The following is a 20,962-nucleotide window of genomic DNA, read 5'->3' as shown; positions in this document are numbered from 1 at the left end:
TGTTCCAGAAGTGCTGGTCTTTGCCTAGGTGTTCATTGGCAAACTTTAATCTTGCCCTGATGTTCTTTCTGGGCAGCAAAGGTTTCCTCCTGGCACACCTCCCATGTAGATCAAAGTTGCGCAGCCTCTTTCTAATGGTAGACTCGTGCACTTTGACATCAACAGTAGCAAGAGCTACCTGTCGGTCCCGTGATGACATTCTGGGGTTCTTCGATTTCTTTCAGCATCTTGCGGTCTGCTCTCGGGCTAAACCTGCTGGGGCGGCCTGGCCTGAACAAGTTGGCAGTTGTTTGGAATGTTCTCCACTTGTAGATGATCTTCCAGACAGTCGAATGATTGATTTCAAATTGTTTGGAGATCTTTTTAAATCCCTTCCCAGACTCGTAGGCATCTATAACCTTCTTTCTGAAGGCCTCAAAGAGCTATTTTGATCTAGGCATGGTGATGCCGCACACTTCAACAACAAAGAGCAAACCAAACTGAATGAGGTTTAAAGAAGACAGGTTCCTCCAAGATCCTCTCCTACGATGTTCTAATCATTTGCACCTGAGCTGGTGCACCTGATTCTAATTTAGGTATTTGAAGTAGTGAGAAATGTAGGGGTGTACTTACTTTTTCCACATGCGAAATTTGCATTTACGTTTATTTAAATTATACAATGGACTACAAATGGTTAATGTTTCATGATATTTCTTATATTATATCACCTTATCTATCAATATTGTTGAAATGAAGATCAAATCGCTGTATGTTGAAATATGTTGAAAAAGGCAAAACTTTACATGGGGTGTATTTACTTTTTCATGTAACTGCATATATATATTGTTGCTAATTTGTAATTGTTGTAAATATCACCCTCTGTAAGTGTAATGAATTCTTGTAAATATCTCCGTTTGGTGTGTAAAGGTCAAAGGTCGTCCTCTTAGTTCGTCCATATACATGCACGTAGCAAATCATATATCCTTCTTAATAGTTATCTCCTTATTCTATGTAGTTTAAGGCTCTGTTCCCACTAGTTGACACTGCATTGCACCGAATTCAAATAAGGTAGATTCTCTTTCATTCCCAAAGCCTCCATTTCCAACCGCATTTCCAACTGCATTATTGCCAACTGCATTGGGCGGTTTTCTTCACCCCAAAACTCCATTACGCACGCGGTCAAGTCGGGGAAGAAAGGCGTGTCTCCGCCCCTCGTCATCAGAGGGTGGAGCCAGCGAGCCCCCACCAGCCAATCAGGGCTGGTGAGATGCCATCACGGGCGTGGCGCGGATTGATCCAAGAGCGCGTTATAAAAGCGCCCGCGCAAGACTATGACAAAAAAGAAGTGCGTAAGAGTCCAGTTGAGGAGAAGCAGAGAGAGGGATTTTTGAGGGAGGTGCGCTGGACCAGAGGCAGATTCTGCGGAGTAGGAAAACAGCATCAGAGACGCAGGAGGCGGAGGACGCGTGAGACAGCTGCCGGTGTGAAACCGAATACGTGGAGCTGCCGGCTCCTCTCTGCCAGCCCGACGCGGAGCTGTGTTTGCCGGGTTTTCGCCTCGACCCCAAAGCGTGGATCGGAGCACGCGCTTGGAGCCGGACCTCGACACCTACCATCTGCCTGGACCCTCCTCTGCCGTCCCAAACCATTCCTGCCATTCCATCCTTTTGCGTACGTAAGTTTGTTTTGTGTGTATTGTCCCTGGGAATAAGTAAGACTGCATAGTATAAGCTAGTAATTGCACTGTGTCTTCTGGTCCTTCCATTCTTTCTGTCTTTATTTTATTATCCTTCCTTCTCCTTGGTTCTTTTGATTGTGTAAATAATAGTTAGTAATAAATCATATTTGTATTTCCTACCTTCGTTCTTCCTCTTCATGCTCGTCCGGTCGTCTTTGTGATTTCCCCATTGAAAACCTGTGGCGCGATTTTGACCAACGTTCAGGATCGGGTTTAGTCTTTGGTAATGGCTCGAACGTCGTGTTGCTAACACCGCTCGGCAATTATAACATCTAAAACCGGGGTTCGAGCGGGAGTCCCTCCCCTGCTCGCAGTCAGGAGTGGCACTTAGGTCCTTGGGACTTTTTGTAGACCAAATACCCTGGCTGCTCCCGACCGGGAGTGGCGTTGGGACCCCCAGGACTCACGTCGGTCAGTCGCGGACAAGGGGATTGATCCCCCCTTCTTAAGGGGAAAAAGGCCGACGGAGAGATCCATAACAAATTGGTGTCGAGGAGTTGGGATTTGGACCCGAACCAAATTTGAAACATCTTTAAAAAAAAAAAAATTGGTCAAAATTACGAGCGGCCGAAATTGTAATAACATCCAAATTCGAAATCGTGCCATGGATGGTCAAGGTGATCGGATGCCGGTTGGGGGGTTAGAGGGGTTAGAATCAACCCAGGACCCCAGGGAGGAGGTGGGAGTAATGATGGAGGAGGAGAGCAATGAGAATGTGGTTGAGGGGGTATCAGGTACACGAGATGGCGCACGAGGTTTCAGGCGCACAAAATGGCGCCTCGCACGAGCGCGCGGTGGCCGCGCCCACTGCGCAGATGGGGGTGGGCGACATGCAAGCCTTCATGGCGCAAATCAGGGCATGCTTCGTGGTGCAAAGTAAAGAAATAGATGAAAAGATGGACAAATCAAGGGCGGAAATCAGAGAAATGAGGGACGAAGCCAGGGGTACCAGTGAACAGTTGGGAAATAAATTTGAGGGATTAGAAAATCAAATCGGGGGATTGAGAGACGGGGTGGGTAGTCTAGAACAAAGGATAGGGGAGCGATTAGAAAATCAAATCGGGGGGCTAGAAGCTAAATTTGAGGGTTTAGACAATAAATTTGAGGGTTTAGACATTAAATTTGAGGGGTTAGACAACGGGATGAAAGGGGTGAAGAATGGGTTAACGGGGTTAGAAAACACAATGGAAGGCAAATTGAGGGAAATAGGGGAGCAATCCGCCCGGGAAATTAAACAGATGGGAGATCAGATAGAGGAGGTGAAAATCGGGTTAGAAACCAAATTGGATGCCCAGAGGAATGATTTGGAACAGATGGGGGCAGCATCTACCAAAGAGATGGGAGAAATGGGGGAGGAGATCAGACGAGGTGTGAGCGAGGAGGTCTCGGGGGTACGCGAGGAGGTAAAGCGAGGTGAGGAGCGTATGGAGAAGGAGGTGAGAAATGGGACGGCAAAGTTACAAGGTGGCATCGAGGAGTTGATGCAGGGGGTGGGGCAGCTGACAGTGGGACAAAGGGAGTTGAAGGAACAGGTAAAAAAAGAATACGGCTGTGATCGAGGGGTTGAAGGCGACCCAGAAGGAAATAAAGAGGGACGTAGCAGTCATAAAGAAGGAGTGTCAGACGGTACATGAGGGACTGACAGCAAGGTTGGACGAGGTGACAGAGGCAATGGAGACGAAAGAACGGGAGGTGAGGACGCACATAGAAACTATCAAGGTGGCCTTAGAGGACGAAATTGAGGGGGCGCACCGGGAGATGAAAGAGGTGAAGCAAAAATTAGAGGATGTGGAAGAGGGGGTGAGTGAAATTAAGAAGAGACGGAGGGAAACTAAGAGGGAGATAAAGGAGGAGGTGATGGAATATGTACAAGGTCTGTGCTCAAATCATGAAGATGTGCTTACTCACCAAATAAAGAGTTTGCAGGTGGCGGAAGAGGAGCGACGACGAGGTGCCAAGGTGAGTGGCGATATACTCGGAAATGTATATGGTGTGAGCACTGTGAGGGGAGATTCAGTAGGTTTGGGGGTTGGTGTAGACCTGGGTGTTCGTGAGGGACCAATGGTGAGGTGTATGGCTGGTCCGGAGTGTATGGATAGAGGAGGTGTGCAAGGAGGTCCGACTATGGGGAGTGAGAGGGGTATTGGTGAGCAAGGGTGTGCGGGTATGCAGTGGGTAGCGGGTTGCGGAAGGGTGACCCAGGCATCGACACCAAGAGGGGTAGTGTTTGGAGGGACGGAGGATGTGCGGGAGGCCCCCGGGAATAGTGTACTGTGGGGGCCCGAAGGGTTTGGTCCCGCGCTGATCGCACAAGGAGTGACGCACGGGGTCCGGCCTTCGGGCGCCGACAAGGTCCCACTCGCGCCGTATGACGGCAAGAGTGATCTGAGGGCGTACCTGGCGCAGTTTGAATACGTGTGCAGAGGCAACGGTTGGAATCCGGACGAAGGTGGAGTACACCTTTTGGGGGCACTGCGCGGTGCGGAGGTGCTGACCGAGCAGTGGTGATGTTATGATGACCGAGGGTAGATGTTATGATGACCGAGCGGTGGTGTATTACCGCGACCTAACAGGATCCCCGACTCACCCGATTCATCTCCCAAACGTTGGCCGGATCGCACCGCAGCTAGTCAATAGGGAAAAGACGAAAACGACGCAATGCAAAGAGGAAAAGGAATAAAACGAGAAGACGTACAGACGAGTAATGGGATTTATTATTTACACAAGCAAAACGGAGCAATCAAGGTTTATTTACAACACATAAGACGCAGGTGACACAGTGCAAATACTAGCTTATAGTTATACAGACTTAACTTATTCCCAGGACAGAACAAACAAAGACACTGACTCACGCGGGGAATGACAGGAATGGCAGGAGGTGGATGGCTGGAGGTGAACGCTTGGTGGAGCCAACGCGGAGCTTGGTGGAGCCTTGGTGGAGGTTAACGCTTGGTGGAGCCAACGCGGAGCTTGGGGGGTTGGTGTGACGGGTTCTCTCTCCTTCCCTCACAAGCTTCAGGACTCTTTCTCTCTCTTTCTTAGTCCCACCCAGTCCAACAACTTCCTCTCTTTCTTAGTCCAACTCAAGGCCTTCCTGTCTTCTGATCTCCTCCCTCCTCGACTCCTCACCGCAACCAACGCAACCACTGACCGCCACCACCGACTCCTCACCGCAACCAACTGACGACCGACTCCACTGACTGACTCTTCACGACTCTCTCTTGACGACCAACTCTTTGTGACCAACTCAAAGTGCATCTCCCTTGGGAACACCCCCGCCGTGGGTTATATAGGCCCCGCCCCTTAACCTTTTCGAACCTCCCCCAAACGTTCTCTCCCCGCCCTCTCAAGCCAAACCCCTTGTTCATGGTTGGTCGAGTGGGGCTGGCTCACTCCTCCCCTCTCTGACGAGGTGGGGACCCGCCTTCCTTCCCCCAACCCTGCCTCGTGGTCAATGGCGGATGAAGGGAAAACCGCCCAACATGCAGTTGGCAATGCGAATTGCAATTGACGGAAAGGGGGGGAATGGAAGTGTTGGGAGTGGGAATGAAGGGAATCTATCTCTTTCACTGGTGCAATGGAGTATTTCAATTAATGGGAGACACAGCCTTACTCTAAAAACACATAATAAGAGATAACTTTCAAACAGAGGTATTCTATTATTTGGCTGACGTGTATGCTTGTGGACTAATTATGGGATGCCCTTTCACCTTTACACAGCTCCGGAGGCAGGGGGGCGCAGAATAAACAACAATAATAATAATACACAATCAAAAAATATACAGTCCTCATATCCGCAACAATACGGTAATGCAATAATTACCAACATCTTTTTTGTGGGGTACACGGGATAAACAAGCTGGACAATACAAGGACTTTCAGGAAAGAAAACGAAATTTGAAGGAGGTGGATTTAGCGTGGATTAACGGGGGTAGAAAACATCAAAGTTTTGGATGGGGAAAGATCAGAGATGGTGGTGAACAGCTGTTTTGATGACTTTGAGGTCTTGCAGCTGAGACTAAAGCTATAGCACTTGCATCTTCCCTGACATTCAATCTTGCATCCACATTTCATCAGTTCGTTGCAACTTTTCGCAATAGGTGAAAGTGTAGTCCAACACATCAACCATTTTTCTTCCTGTTGCACCCATCCCCAGTCTGCAGGACTATGAATTTCTGACTGACTTTCTGACCGACTCCAAATAGCAGCTATACTGCAGCAATTGTACCATAGACAAATCATTTTTTGATACACCACATGTTAGCTGTGATTTAATGTCTGCTCCATGTTCAATCATGCACACAAACTGAAGAAGTGCTGGCCTGGACTGGCTTCTTCAACACATCCTTCAAACAAGTTTCCATCATATTTGGACTTGTGGCCAAGCATGTATGTAGTAGGGCAGATATGTGACAAAACCTATATGTGTTTTGTCATGCAGGCATGAAACTTGGCAAAGTTATGGAGTACCCAAAAATATTGTTACGGATCTCTCCGTCGGCCTCTTTTCCCCTTATCGAGGGGGGATTAATCCCCTCGTCTATGACTGACCGACGTGGTCCTGAAGTTGCACAAGCTCCCTCCGGAGAGGCAGGTGCGCAACCTCGTTCGCGACCGCGGACAGATGTTAATTGTCGAGCGGTTTAGCAACCGTGGCACGAACTATTAACAAGAACTAGACCCGATTCCTATTCGTTGGCCAAATCGTGCCACAGGTGTCCAATGGGGAAATCACTAAAGGGACCGGCCGAGCATGAAGAAGAAGAACAAAGGTAGGAAATACAAATATAATTTATTACTAATATGTACACAATCAAAGGAACCAAGGAGAAGGAAAGATAATAAAATAATTTACAGAAAGGATGGAAGAACCAGAAGACACAGTGCAGTTATTAACTTACCGAAACAGTCTTACTTAACCCCAGGACAAGACAAAAGACAGACTACGGTCAGACTCACACGAATGGATGGATGAGGCCAGGCACGGATGACTGGAAGGGGAGGAAGGTTCGGCTGGACACGGGAGGACGGCCGGGCTGGGAGTGAGCAGCCGCCGCCCTTCCTCAATCGTGCTCGCCCGGCGGCGTCACTTCGCAAAAGCTCAAAGCTGCCGTGGTCACTACTGCGGTTGTCTCAAAGCTTCGATGGTCCCAAAGCTGTGGTGGTTTCAAAGCTCAGGCATGCTTCCTCAGGTGCGTCACGTGCTCTCCAAGGACTCATCTTTTGGGGGCGTCGCGGGACGGGTTATATAGACCACACCCTCGAACCTTCGCGAACCTCCCCGATCGTTCTCTCTCCGCCCCTTTCAAGCCAAACCCCTCGTCCTTGGTTGGTTAATCGGGGTTGGCTCACTCCTCCTTCCGATGACGAGGGCGGAGACACGCCTTTCTTCTCCGAGCTGACCACATGGGCAATGGAGGGTGAATGCAGTTGGCAATGCAGGCTTTGCAGAAAACCGCCCAATACAGTTGGCAATGGAGGCTGTTCAGTTGGAAGGGGAACTATGTTATTTCATTCGATGCAATGAAGTGTCAACTAGTGGGAACAGAGCCTTAAACTACATAGAATAAGGAGATGACTATTTAGAAGGATATATGATTCGCTACATGCATGTATATGGATTAACTAGGAGGACGACCTCTGACCTTTACACCGGAGGGTGATATTTACAACAATTCTCATTACAACAATAAAAAAAACACAGGATTCTCAAATCCGCAACACTGCACCCTCATCCTCCAGGCACGTCCTCGGGCCTATAAAACTTTAACTTTAGTGTGACACGTAGGTGTAGTTCCCTCTACATTTAACCTGACCCTGAGTGTGACCGTTTTAAAACACAAATAAGTATGTCCCCCTGCTGCATTGCACCCTGCCTAACAGATTTACGCCCACAGCTAACCGAATTGCGGAATTGTCTTCAAACTATACATGAACGGTGGGGAGCATTATTTACAACTGACGCTAATGGTATTTACAAAACTAACCCAGGACCTGTGATTGTTCTTTTGAGGGGGAGACAGCCTGCTCTGCATCGACGCACCAGCACCAAAAATCAGCACCATAAAGCACCAAAATGCACCGGAGTGCACAGTCACCACAGTCAATAATAAACAAAAGAAACCCCTGGTGCTCTTGCTCTTCGGCTCCCTCTGCTGGCCAATGTTCTTCTTGATGTTGTCTTCCTTCAGGTTCTTCTTGCTGGCGGCCTATTTAGACATAATAAAATGAACATTGCACAAACGTGTCGGCATTTTATTTATGGCCCACAGGGGCCGACGATGAGGGGTTCACCTGTATGGCATAGGTGCCATGTTACCAAGGTCTGCCAGCAAGATCTCGGGCCATCATGGCCGGTTCCAGCAGAGGGGCCATGCCCCAACCCGTGGGGTCCATAAATGGTGCTCAGCCACAGACATGTAGTCCATAAGTGGTGCATGGATGCAGGCAGCTGGTTGCAAGGATTCGGGCACACAATGGCGGACTCCCGCACGCTCCCCTCGGTGCCCAGAGAGCACAGTCCTCGGGTGGGAGACAGGGGAACAGAAGACAGGTGAGCGAGGGGTAAGGTCACAAGGGTACACATCAAAACAGGTGTTACGTATTCGGCCCTAATGATGATTGTTATGATTACTGTTGTGGGTAGAAGAATTAAAAGCCCTCCTGGGGAAATGTGGCCGGAAATCCGGATCAAGACCGGAAGCGGTGGAGCGGAGAAAAGGGGTGGAGCGAAGAGAAAACGGGGAGACGTGTTGTGATTGCCGCTCCCGACCGAGCAGTGAAAAGCGTTTTGATTGCAGCTCCAGCCCGAGCAGTGAAACGTGTTCTGATTGCGGCTCCCGACGGAGCAGTGAAACGTGGTCGGATTGCAGCTCCCGACCGAGCAGTGAGAGAAAGCCGACCGCCACTTTCGCCACGCGCATCACCGGCCGTGCCCGGGTTTTTGGCGGCGCGTCGACCAGGCGTTTCTCTCCGGTGGGCTGCCAGGGACGACTGTGCAACCCACAAGTCCGCAGCTGTGGGAGGGTTATTGAGGAGACTCGCGGATTGAACCGCCACCGGGTACGTACCCGAAATCATCTTTGGCCAGTTTCCCATTCTACCGCTATCGTGCTGGGGATTGGACCACGTGACCTGCGGGTTGGCTCGATCGTCTCCGCTTCCATGGATTGGAACCGGACATTGAATCCACACGCTGGAGCGAATCGACGTCACCTTGGAGGAGGACAGAGACATTGGGGAAAGGGCCGTGAGTTTGGGGGTTAAGGGACTCAATAAGGTGGTACCACCTGTAGAGATGAATTATATGGTGTTTGAAGTGTGATAAAATATTGTGGGTTTGAAGGGTCATAATACATTGTGGTTTGTTCGTATCCCTTGGTGTGGACTCGTTGGTTGATTGGCTGGTTTTCACACAAGGACAACACCTCTTTCTGCTGGGGTCTCGATAGGGGAGGACCCCGTAACAGAAATTGGGGGCTCGTCCAATTGATATTCGTGGACTCGCAATTGGGTCTGCGTCCGGGAGCTGAGAAATTCCTAAATTTAGTCCGGGAAAGAATTCCCAAGTTTGGAACTTTTTCCAAATTCCCAAAATTTTCCCAAAAACAAACAACAACAAAAAAAAAAAAGAGGAAAAACTTTTGTTTTGTTTGTTGGGAAATTTTGGGGTGAAGGTTAACAGGTGCTCACGGATAGTCACCATGGTGTTTGATGCCGAAAAGTTTGCGGCGTCCCCTAGTGAGGCACAGTTCCAAGCGTTAAAAAAAATCAGAACTCTTGATATTGGCCAGACATTTTAACTTGGAGGTCCGAGTTAATATGGGGAAAGCAGAGATGCAGACATTGGTGATAGAAGCTCTGGTGGGACAGGGCACATGGACAGAGGTAGCCTTGGATTGGTTACCCGAGGAACAAGAAAATGTGGAGCTCCGGAAACTGGAGATGCAACTGCCGAGCCAGGAAAGGTTAAAAGCAGAGGAAAGGAAGACAGAGAAGGAAAGAGTAAAACAGGACCGAGAACTTGAGGAAAAAAGAATAGAACAGGACCGAGACCTCGAGGAAAGAAGAGCAGGGGAAAGAGCGGAGGAAAGAAGAGCCGAAAGGGAGTTAAAGGAACGTGACATGGAGCTTCAGCAGGAAATTAAAATCAAGCAGCTGGAGTTAATAAGAGAACGGGGAGAGGTACCATCCATGCCAGCTGGTTCGACACCTAGTCAGAACACCTGGGATGTTGGCAGACATGTGAGGCTGGTCCCACCCTTCAATGAGAAGGAGGTAGCCAAGTTTTTTCCCCACTTTGAGAAAGTGGCTCGACAGTTAAAGTGGCCTGAGGAGTACTGGTCCATACTAGTACAAAGTGTTCTGGTGGGTAAAGCTCAAGATATTTATTCGGCTTTACCGATTGACCAATGTGCAGAGTATGAGGCATTAAAAAAACACCTTCTCAAAGCTTATGAATTGGTCCCGGAAGCTTACCGGCAAAAATTCCGGAATTCCAGGAGGAGGGAGAGTGAGACCCATGTGGAATTTGCCAGAGTGAAGGAAACCATGTTTGATAGGTGGTGTGATTCAAAAGATGTCGGGAAAGACTTCGAACTATTGCGACAATTGATCCTAGTGGAGGAATTCCAACAGTGTGTCCACGAGGACATTAAAGTTCACCTGGAGGAAAGGAAGGTACCAAAGCTGTATGAGGCCGCCACCATGGCAGATGACTATGCATTAACAAACAGGATGGGGTTCCGCAACCCGAACTTCTCGCCCAGGCCTAGTCAGGGGAGCTATGGTACATCAGGGGCGGAGAACGAGAATCCTTGGGGGCGGCCTCGAGAGGATTATGGGGACCACTCTGATACCACCACTTTTCGAAATCAGAAGACTATGGGCCCAAGACAGCCTTATCTTCCGGGGGGCTCGAGACAGACCATGAGGTTCCCCTCAGGGCCTACTTGCGCCTTTTGCCGGAAACCTGGACACTTGATGTCCAGTTGTTATCTCATGAAAAGGGAAAACCCAGAGCGGAGTCCGGCTAGTACAACTCCGAATGCGATGGCAAACGTAAGAAATCGCCCACAGAAGAGTTACCAACCATTTATTTATGAGGGGTTTGTCTCCCTAGAGGGAGACTTGACTAACCCAAGACCTGTTAGGGTATTGAGGGACACCGGAGCCCATCAATCCTTAATGCTTGAAGGCATTTTGCCATTGTCAAAGAGAACAGCAACTGGTGATAGTGTTCGGTTACAAGGGATCGGTGGCTGTGTTAATGCCCCACTTCATGTCATCCATTTGGAATCCGATTTGGTGTCAGGACCGGTCACCGTCGGTTTACAAGCCACGCTTCCTGTAGAGGGAGTATCTGTGGTTATCGGGATTGATTTGGCCGGGGGTCAAGTTTATGGTAACCCGAGGGTTGGTAAAGAGCCCAGCAGGGAAAATAACACCACCCCAGCTCGGGATGGCGACGAAAGTACCAAGTTATTTGTAGGGGGACTGAACTTCAAAACAGAGGAGGAAGTTCTGACCTCTGTCTTCAACAGATATGGGCCGCTTGTGGAAGTGCGGTTGGTAAAAGACAGGGAAACGCAACAGTCAAGAGGGTTCGGTTTTGTCACGATTGCAAGCACAAAGGACGCCAGAGAGGCAGAGAAGAATTGGAATGGTAAGGAGTTGGAGGGTCGGACCATAACAGTAGGGAAGGCATTTCGTAGGCGTCGGGAGGTCTACAGAAGCGGACAACGTGGCGGTAGTTTTGGTGGTGGCAGCAGCCGATATTACTATGGAGGCTCCCAGAGTTACGGCATCTCCCGAAAGAATGATTGTCGGATTGCAGCGGAGCACGTTTCACTTTAGATACGGCGGAGCCGCCGAGCCCAGACTCCTACACGGACTAACCGTGAATGCCACGTTCGTACAGGCGTCCAGGTAGTGAACTTTCCTGCACGGACTAACCGTGAACTCCACGTTCCTGAAGGCGTCCATGTAATGAACTTTCCTCCCCGGACTAACCGTGAACTCCACATTCCTAAAGGCGTCCATGTAGTGAATACTCAGCTTGGCCTCCCGGAAAAAGTGCTATCGAGTTGTTTAACTTTGGGGCTTTGGTCACCACCCCACCTTAACCTTCATTCAAGAGGAACTAGAAGTTGTTGATGCTTGGTCCAGAGGGAATTAGCTTTGGGAAAGTTCTGGGGGTTGTGTAAAATTTTGGTTGCTCTATTTTTGGGGAAGGTTGAATATTGTTGCCCCAGGGATTGCTGATTTGGTTTGTGAATTTACTTTTGCCTGTTCAAAGAGGGCATACAAAGAAAGTTTTCGCGGTGTTCCAACTTTCTTTTTTGAGGGGGGGAAGTGTTACGTATTCGGCCTGAATGATGATTGTTATGATTACTGTTGTGGGTAGAAGAATTAAAAGCCCTCCTGGGGAAATGTGGCCGGAAGTCAGGATCAAGACCGGAAGCGGTGGAGCGGAGAAAAGGGGTGGAGCGAAGAGAAAACGGGGAGACGTGTTGTGATTGCCACTCCCGACCGAGCAGTAAGACTTGTTCTGATTGCCGCTCCCGACCGAGCAGTAAGACGTGTTCTGATTGCCGCTCCCGAACGAGCAGTGAAAAGCATTTTGATTGCAGCTCCAGCCCGAGCAGTGAAACGTGTTCTGATTGCGGCTCCCGACGGAGCAGTGAAACGTGGTCGGATTGCAGCTCCCGACCGAGCAGTGAGAGAAAGCCGACCGCCACTTTCGCCACGCGCATCACCGGCCGTGCCTGGGTTTTTGGCGGCGCGTCGACCAGGCGTTTCTCTCCGGCAGGCTGCCAGGGACGACTGTGCAACCCACAAGTCCGCGGCTGTGGGAGGGTTATTGAGGAGACTCGCGGATTGAACCACCACCGGGTACGTACCCGAAATCATCTTTGGCCGGTTTCCCATTCTACCACTATCGTGCTGGGGATTGGACCACGTGACCTGCGGGTTGGCTCGATCATCTCCACTTCCACGGATTGGAACCGGACATTGATTCCACGCGCTGGAGCGAATCGACGTCACCTTGGAGGAGGACAGAGACATTGGGGAAAGGGCCGTGAGTTTGGGGGTTAAGGGACTCAATAAGGTGGTACCACCTGTAGAGATGAATTATATGGTGTTTGAAGTGTGATAAAATATTGTGGGTTTGAAGGGTCATAATACATTGTGGTTTGTTCGTATCCCTTGGTGTGGACTCGTTGGTTGATTGGCTGGTTTTCACACAAGGACAACACCTCTTTCTGCCGGGGACTCGATAGGGGAGGACCCCGTAACACAGGTAATGCAGAACGAGGTGCGTACGGAGAGCGAAGTGAGAAAGCTCGTCCCTACCGTACGCCCCCCACATGTGACCGACACTACCCCCCCCTGGCCCCTCCCCGTATTTACAAAACCTACACATTTACAAATTCGTCACTACTGTCTCGTCTTCCCTATATCTCCCCTATACCAAATTCATCATCACAATCCCATTGTCTAAATTTGCCATCACCAATTCATCATCAATCCTCATAAGGAGGGAGAGATGGAACACAAAGCACAATGTCACACCCACGTCATGATGCGTCTCACATTCCAAACATTTGCACAGAAAAATAACAAAACATGGCATGGTGTGGAGTTACGTCATCGCCTCAGGGGAGTGGATGCAGATGGTGCGAGGAGATTTCAATCCTAACTATCCTCTTAAATGACATTAACACACTTTACACTACCCGGGGTCTTTCCCTGCCAATCCATTGGCCGTCTTACACTCTATGCAGTTTTAAGAACCAATTACCATTGACCAAACTGTGGTGCTTCATCAATTTGGGGTCTCACTCCCCCGATTCAACTCCCTGTGCCCTTGCACAATTTCAGGACTGGGTCGTGTGGCTCTCCCAGCAGGTCTACCCACCTGCACACCTCCACCACTGCAGTTGCCTCCGAGCTTACCTGCTCCTTACCTAACCTATCTACCTGGGGAAGGCCCTCTGGCGCTCTCCCCACTCGGTGCCCTCTGGCACTGGGCTACCCGGGTCCGTCCTCCGGATCCTCGGGCCCCATCCACAACAACTCTACTGGCTCCCAGAGCCCACCTGCGGCCTCACCTGGCCAACATCCTGACAGTGGCGGAGTGCCCATTTAACTACACATACTAACAGGCCACACGCCCAGCCATTTCCACGACACCAATGTACCCATCCAAACACCATTCTTCCACACGCACCACAGATGCCAATATCCATCCACAATTTACCTACTCCCTCTACCTAACGCTTAAACTACCCTCCCCGGGTATTCGTGATGGGGTCCATCCTTCCCATACACACCTTCGCACCATCCACTCCACTCCACAGTTTCCACCATACTCACTCCACACCATCCATTCCATACTCCATATATTCCATACTCCATGTATTCCACACAACCATTCTCCATACACCTGTATTCGCACACCTGTGCCATCACTCCCGGTGCTTCCTGCACCCTCCTTCCTCCAGGACCATTTGCTCAACACAACACTCAATCACTATTACTCACTCATACACTGTTCCATACACTTGTTCACTTGCACACCTGTGCAATTACACCTGGTGCCACCTGCACCCTCCTTCCTCCCAGGCTTCTTCATTCATTCAATACACTCACCCACACTTTTCACAATACACTTCTGACACTCACACGGCATCATCTGATCTACCTGGTGCCCTGCTAAAACTCGCGCTTCCCCGTCGCCCCTTATATTATTGCGCTCCCTCGTCATTATAATCCAACTACCCTCTCTATGTCCCCACTACCTGTCCAATGTCGCTACTTAAAGCTACAGTTACCTATGGTCATTTTCTCTAGATCCCTATCATTTTATCCTAACCCTCCCGGGCGAGCTTACACTGCCATAAACCCCATAAAACTAGCGCTCATGTGCCCCCGTGTGAGGGACAGTGGATTTGCCATCCCACCACATCGGGCATCTTCCACTATAAATTTTGCTCATCAAATTGCAGCCAATCCTATTCACTATTCTAAATTTCGGATCAAAACACTATCATCATTACAGTCCGCTATATCTGAGCCTCGGTGCATCGTTACCTCATTAAAACTCAGCTTCGCAAAGCCGAGCAATGAATTCGGGTGGTTTGGTCGCCTGCAGGTTGAATCCGTCCGGCATTCGGCTCAAGGGAGGCGGTTTGGTCGGGCCGAGATTCCACGCACCATCTCGGCGCGGGTCCTTGCGGCCTCCGGCCCGATGGCTCAATCTCGCCCGGTCGGAACCCCGTCCCCGCCAGGGGGCACCGTTCCGCTTCCTCCAACCTGTCCCTGAACCCGACCGGTCGCCTTGCCCGGCAAAGCCCGGACTCGACCGTGCGGGGCGCGGCCAGGCCCGAATCGGCAACGACGCTTCCAAGAGAAGCGACGCAGCACCGACCCGCGCCGGGCCTCGCATCCAACAAAGCACATCGCGCCCCGAGTGCTCGCCTCGGCTATCCATCACCCTAACTGCTAACCCGGTTAACGTCGATGCTTCACTCGCATACGCGACACGTTTCACACTCACAAAACCCGGCGTTCCAACGTCGCCCGTACATCCCACACACTCCGTCCATTTCACCACCGCACTCCCTGTTACACACCACACCTCTCACGCACCCTCTTGCGCACACTCGCCGTTCGCACACTTCGTTCCACACCTCTCCTCCGTTACGTCCTCCGTAACACTCACCATGGGCGTGCACTCTTGCATCCACCCACTAACGTGTTCCGATGTGCCCTCCCGCACACGCGCCACCACTAACTCAGGTGTACACTCTCGCACACGTTCGACCATTCCAGGTGTGCATTCTCGCACTCGCTCCACCACCAACTCACTCTCCGTGTCACACTCCGTACACTCTGTTTCACACAGACCCTCCGACGTGCATTCGCTCTCGCACTCGGTATCACTCCCATACTTTATAACACGCTCATTCCCCGATGCACACTTTTTTTCCACAAGCGCGCCATTTCCACTCACAGGGGACCCTTCACCAACGCCCGGATGCTTTCTCGATCCCAAACGCACGGAAATTCATTCTGCGCCAAACATCCTCCTGCTGAGAAACCTCCCCGCACAACATACAGCACGACTCACCTTGGGGATTCTTCTCCTTCGCTCCAACACCTGCAAATCTTTATTGGGGTTATTAAGCACAGCATCGTGATGTGAGCACGGACTTTGTACAGTTTCCATTCCTTCCTCCAACTGCTGGGCTACCTCCGTCGTCTTTTCAATTTCAATTATACTCACTACTGCTTTTTCTTTATTCACCACGACGACCGCTCGCTTTATTAAAATTCCCTCTTCTACCTCAGCGGTCGCCGGCTGCCCCATACCCCGGGTCGCGATTTCTACCCCGGTCCAGTTACCTGTGCTTTTCTCCACTCTGCCCAACCAGTGCTCCTCGACCCGCTTTACCTCGTCGTGCACCCTCGGGACCCCTCGCCCAACCTGCGGTCTCTGTCCCTCTCCGCTTCCCTTCCTTCATATGCGGCCTGCCCCCTCGCCAACCCCTCATTAATTTATTTGGCTTGGCCAATTATGCTCTCCAGTTTGTCCCCTAATCTGCTTCCGACTCCCTCCAATTTGCTTCCGAGTCCCTCCAATTTGCTTCCTAAGTTATTGGTGTTGGCCCTTACTTCTTCCCTCATTGGCATTGCATCCATCTTTTCCACCTCCTTACTCAATCCCCCGAATTTGGTTTTCCAATCATTTCCCATTGGCTCTCTATTGGCCCTTGATTTGTCCCCCTCTATTCTGTTACAAAACCCTTCAACTATTTTGGCCATAAAGGCCCTCATTTCAGCCAAACAGGCTTGCATTTCGGCAGCCGTTGGTGGTACAAAGGGTGCGGCTGCTGCTACGGTCACGGGCGCGGCGACATTTGGTGCCGCTGCAACCACGTGCGCGAGGGCGCCATTTTGTGTACCTGATACCCCCACAACCCAATGTGTATTGCGCTCCTCCATTACTCCCAAATCCTCCCCGGGGTCCTGGGTTGATTCTAGCCCCTCTTCTAACTCTACCCCCACCGGCATCCGATCGCCTTGACCATCCATGGCACGATTTTAAATTTAGGATATTATATAAAATTGTGGGCCACTCGTAATTTCAGCGCGCTAAGCGTGCTTCAGGTCCGAATCCCACTCCTGGCACCAAATGTTACGGATCTCTCCGTCGGCCTCTTTTCCCCTTATCGAGGGGGGATTAATCCCCTCGTCTATGACTGACCGACGTGGTCCTGAAGTTGCACAAGCTCCCTCCGGAGAGGCAGGTGCGCAACCTCGTTCGCGACCGCGGATAGATGTTAATTGCCGAGCGGTTTAGCAAACGCGGCACGAACTATTAACAAGAACTAGACCCGATTCCTATTCGTTGGCCAAATCGTGCCACAGGTGTCCAATGGGGAAATCACTAAAGCGACCGGACGAGCATGAAGAAGAAGAACAAAGGTAGGAAATACAAATATAATTTATTACTAATATGTACACAATCAAAGGAACCAAGGAGAAGGAAAGATAATAAAATAATTTACAGAAAGTATGGAAGAACCAGAAGACACAGTGCAGTTATTAACTTACCTAAACAGTCTTACCTAACCCCAGGACAAGACAAAAGACAGACTACGGTCAGACTCACACGAATGGATGGATGAGGCCAGGCACGGATGACTGGAAGGGGAGGAAGGTTCGGCTGGACACGGGAGGACGGCCGGGCCGGGAGTGAGCAGCCGCCGCCCTTCCTCAATCGTGTTCGCCCGGCGGCGGCGCTTCGCAAAAGCTCAAAGCTGCCGTGGTCACCACTGCGGTTGTCTCAAAGCTTCGATGGTCCCAAAGCTGCGGTGGTTTAAAAGCTCAGGCGTGCTTCCTCAGGTGCGTCGCGTGCTCTCCAAGGACTCATCCTTTGGGGGCGTCGCGGGACGGGTTATATAGACCACACCCTCGAACCTTCGTGAACCTCCCCGATCGTTCTCTCTCCGCCCCTTTCAAGCCAAACCCCTCGTCCTTGGTTGGTTAATCGGGGTTGGCTCACTCCTCCTTCCGATGACGAGGGCGGAGACACGCCTTTCTTCTCCAAGCTGACCACATGGGCAATGGAGGGTGAATGCAATTGGCAATGCAGGCTTTGCAGAAAACCGCCCAATACAGTTGGCAATGGAGGCTGTTCAGTTGGAAGGGGAACTATCTTATTTAATTCGATGCAATGAAGTGTCAACTAGTGGGAACAGAGCCTTAAACTACATAGAATAAGGAGATAACTATTTAGAAGGATATATGATTCGCTACGTGCATGTATATGGATTAACTAGGGGGACGACCTCTGACCTTTACACCGGAGGGTGATATTTACAACAATTCTCATGACAACAATAAAAAAACACAGGATTCTCAAATCCGCAACAATATTTTCAGAAGTGGAGCCACCCAGAAAAAGTCAGCCGTGGTGGCTGTTTTTTAAAATGCATTTTCAACTTTAGGAATTGTTCCTCGTATTGCAATTAAATTAACTTAGAGGTGTCCATTTATCATAATATCATCCATCCCAGATTGATAGCATGTTGCATGTATGATGTAACCTGGAAACTGGATTGGTCCACTAATAGGCAGCATAAGTGCAGAGTCAGCAAAGTGAAATATGTTCACCATTGTTGTCACAATTTTATGCCTCCGACGACGAATTCTGTTTTCCGGTTGTCCGTCCGGCTGTCTGTCCGTCTGTCCGTCTGTCCATGATAGGTTTTTGTTACCTCGATAACTTGAGAATGGCTGAAGGGATCCAAGTCAAACTTAGTGCAAATATGTACAATGAGGTAAAGATGAACTGATTAGGTTTTGGGGTCATGGTGTCAAGGGTCAGAGGTCATGTTAGGTAAACATCCTGTTACCGTGATAACTTGTGAACCAGTGATGCGATTTTGACCAAACTTGATAGAAGTATATATTATGGTGCAAAGATGAAATGATTAGATTTCGGAATCAAAGGTCAGAGGTAATGTCAGGTAAAAATTTGATACTTGAGAACAGCTGAAGAGATTTAAATCAAACTTGGTACAAGTATGTATAATAATGTAATAATGTGGGTGGAGGCATATCGGTTGACGTCACGATGGCATATGAGGAAGTTACTCCATTTTTTCTTGCTCTGTCCACGGGCCTAGCAGAAAACACCGACAAGGACATGGAGGTACTGGAACAATTCACCATACTACTATATGACCGTACAAGCAGTTTGCTGAACATAGACGTAGCTCGGCAAAAGTTGTTCACGAAAAAAGGACGAGCCAAGGATGCAATTCCCCAAACCAAATCAGCCTTGGTGAAACATATAAAGAGGGCTGAGTACTAGTGGCCCAAAGATGTGGTAATCCGAAGGGGCAAGGTCTGGCGAGTATGGTGGATGAGGAAGACACTCAAAATGCAGATCTTGTTGCAGCTGTAGCGCGGGCAGTATGGGGCCGAGCATTGTCATGCTGCACAAAACACCGGTAGTGAGTAGTCCATGACGTTTTGATCTGATTGCTGGTTTCAGATGATTTTAGGAGGTCGCAGTATGATGCACTGGTGACTGTGGGCCCCCTGGGCATGTAATGCTCTACAAGTGGGCCTCTGCTATCCCAGAAGGGCGTCAGCAACACTTTCCCAGCGGACGGCTAAGTGCAGAATTTTTTGGGTTTGGTGAAGTTGAATGGCGCCCCTCTTTGCTTGCCCTCTTCGTTTCAGGCTGAAAGTAGTGGACCCAGCTTTCATCCCCAGTCACTACACACTGTAAAAAAGCATCGCCTTCTGTTTCATAACGTTGCAGAAATTCTTCACATGCGTCCACTCACCGTTTTTTCAGTTCTGGTGTGAGTTGTCTGGGCACCCACCTTGCAGACACTTTGCTGAACCCCAGCACGTTGTGAATGATATGGTGTGCTAAACCATGGCTAATGTTCAATTGGGAGACCACTTCATCCAGCGTAATGCGACGGTTTTTCCTTAGTAAGCACTCAACTTCTGCAACCATTTCTGTTGTGCCGGCTGTGTGAAGCTGGCCCGAGCAAGCAGAATCTGCCGCACTGGACACTCCACTTTTAAACTTCCTATCCCAGTCGTACACCTGCTGCAGCGATAAACATGCGTCACCATATTGCATCTTCATTCTGCGATGGATTTCACTGGGATTCACACCCTCACTTCCCAATAAACGGATGCAGAACGTTGCTCCTTCCTGGTGCATGCTTCGAAGGGAGCCCCTATCTTGGAACTGCTCTACTGATGTCATACACTCAATGTTGCCAGATATAAAACAGGCAAACCATGACTCTTACCCATAGATATAACATATGTCGTCTACAATTATTACATACATTACATTCTCGAATTTATAATCGCCATTTTAAGGTTACTTATTGACTGGCGCTCGTACTTCCCGTCCTTTTTGGTGAGCTTCTAGTTCAGGCATTTGTGCCAAAAGCTGGTGCGTTAGCCTCGTTGAGTTGACAAGTGGTGATTCTACTCCCAGTTGTTCATGTCGCTGTTTGTACAGTTTGACCAAATCCACAAGTTTGAATCAGGTGTGCTTATCTAACCGAATGGAGAGGATTAGATAGCATTTGGGACATGAAGTAATTGCTAAATATCGAGTACAAGTTAATTATCTGACACTGAACCCAATGCTGGGTTACACAGCAGTGATGTTACCAGGGTGCCCTGGTAGTGCATTAACATTCACTCTTTTTCATCATTGACCTCTTGCCACAACTCCTGGTTTGTTGACTTTATTAAACTTTTAAACATTGCCAAATGAAAACCATATAATTCTGATGACTGTATACTAATGATTTGCATAAAGAAAATACTTTTCATTTCTGTAAGTATAAACTGTAAATTTCTGATCAGTGATGACACATACTTTCATCAAAACAACCAGAAATCATGGAAAAGTGTTTTATAGGATTAGAATTTGCAAAATCAGTGTCTACATACGTAAAAACATGTACATCCACACTTAGATATTTAAAATAGGATAACAGTATCAATTTCAATGAGGAAAACAATAATTAATTGGATCATTGGTGGTCATCTTGAAAAAATAGTGGCCATATTGGATTTTCAAATGGGTTTCGAGTGATCTATACACGGCAGACGCAATATATCATGACAACTGCAGGAAGACTTTCATGTCTCCATGTTCTGTCTCTGCAGCATCCCGATCGATGACCG

At 49.3% G+C, this 20,962-nt stretch overlaps 1 protein-coding gene across 1 annotated transcript in view; it reads left to right on the top strand.

The window, feature by feature from the left end:
- Window positions 1-20,962, top strand: part of LOC144888245 (cytochrome P450 2C23-like) — a 799,004-nt gene that overhangs the window by 609,424 nt on the left and 168,618 nt on the right. The gene's annotated exons all lie outside the window — the stretch shown is intronic.

The sequence above is a fragment of the Myxine glutinosa genome, chromosome 10, assembly GCF_964187855.1.
Source record: "Myxine glutinosa chromosome 10, kmMyxGlut1.1, whole genome shotgun sequence".
Lineage (NCBI taxonomy): Eukaryota > Metazoa > Chordata > Myxini > Myxiniformes > Myxinidae > Myxine > Myxine glutinosa.
Note: the sequence above shows the minus strand (reverse complement) of the source record. Positions and strands in the feature narration are given on the sequence as shown.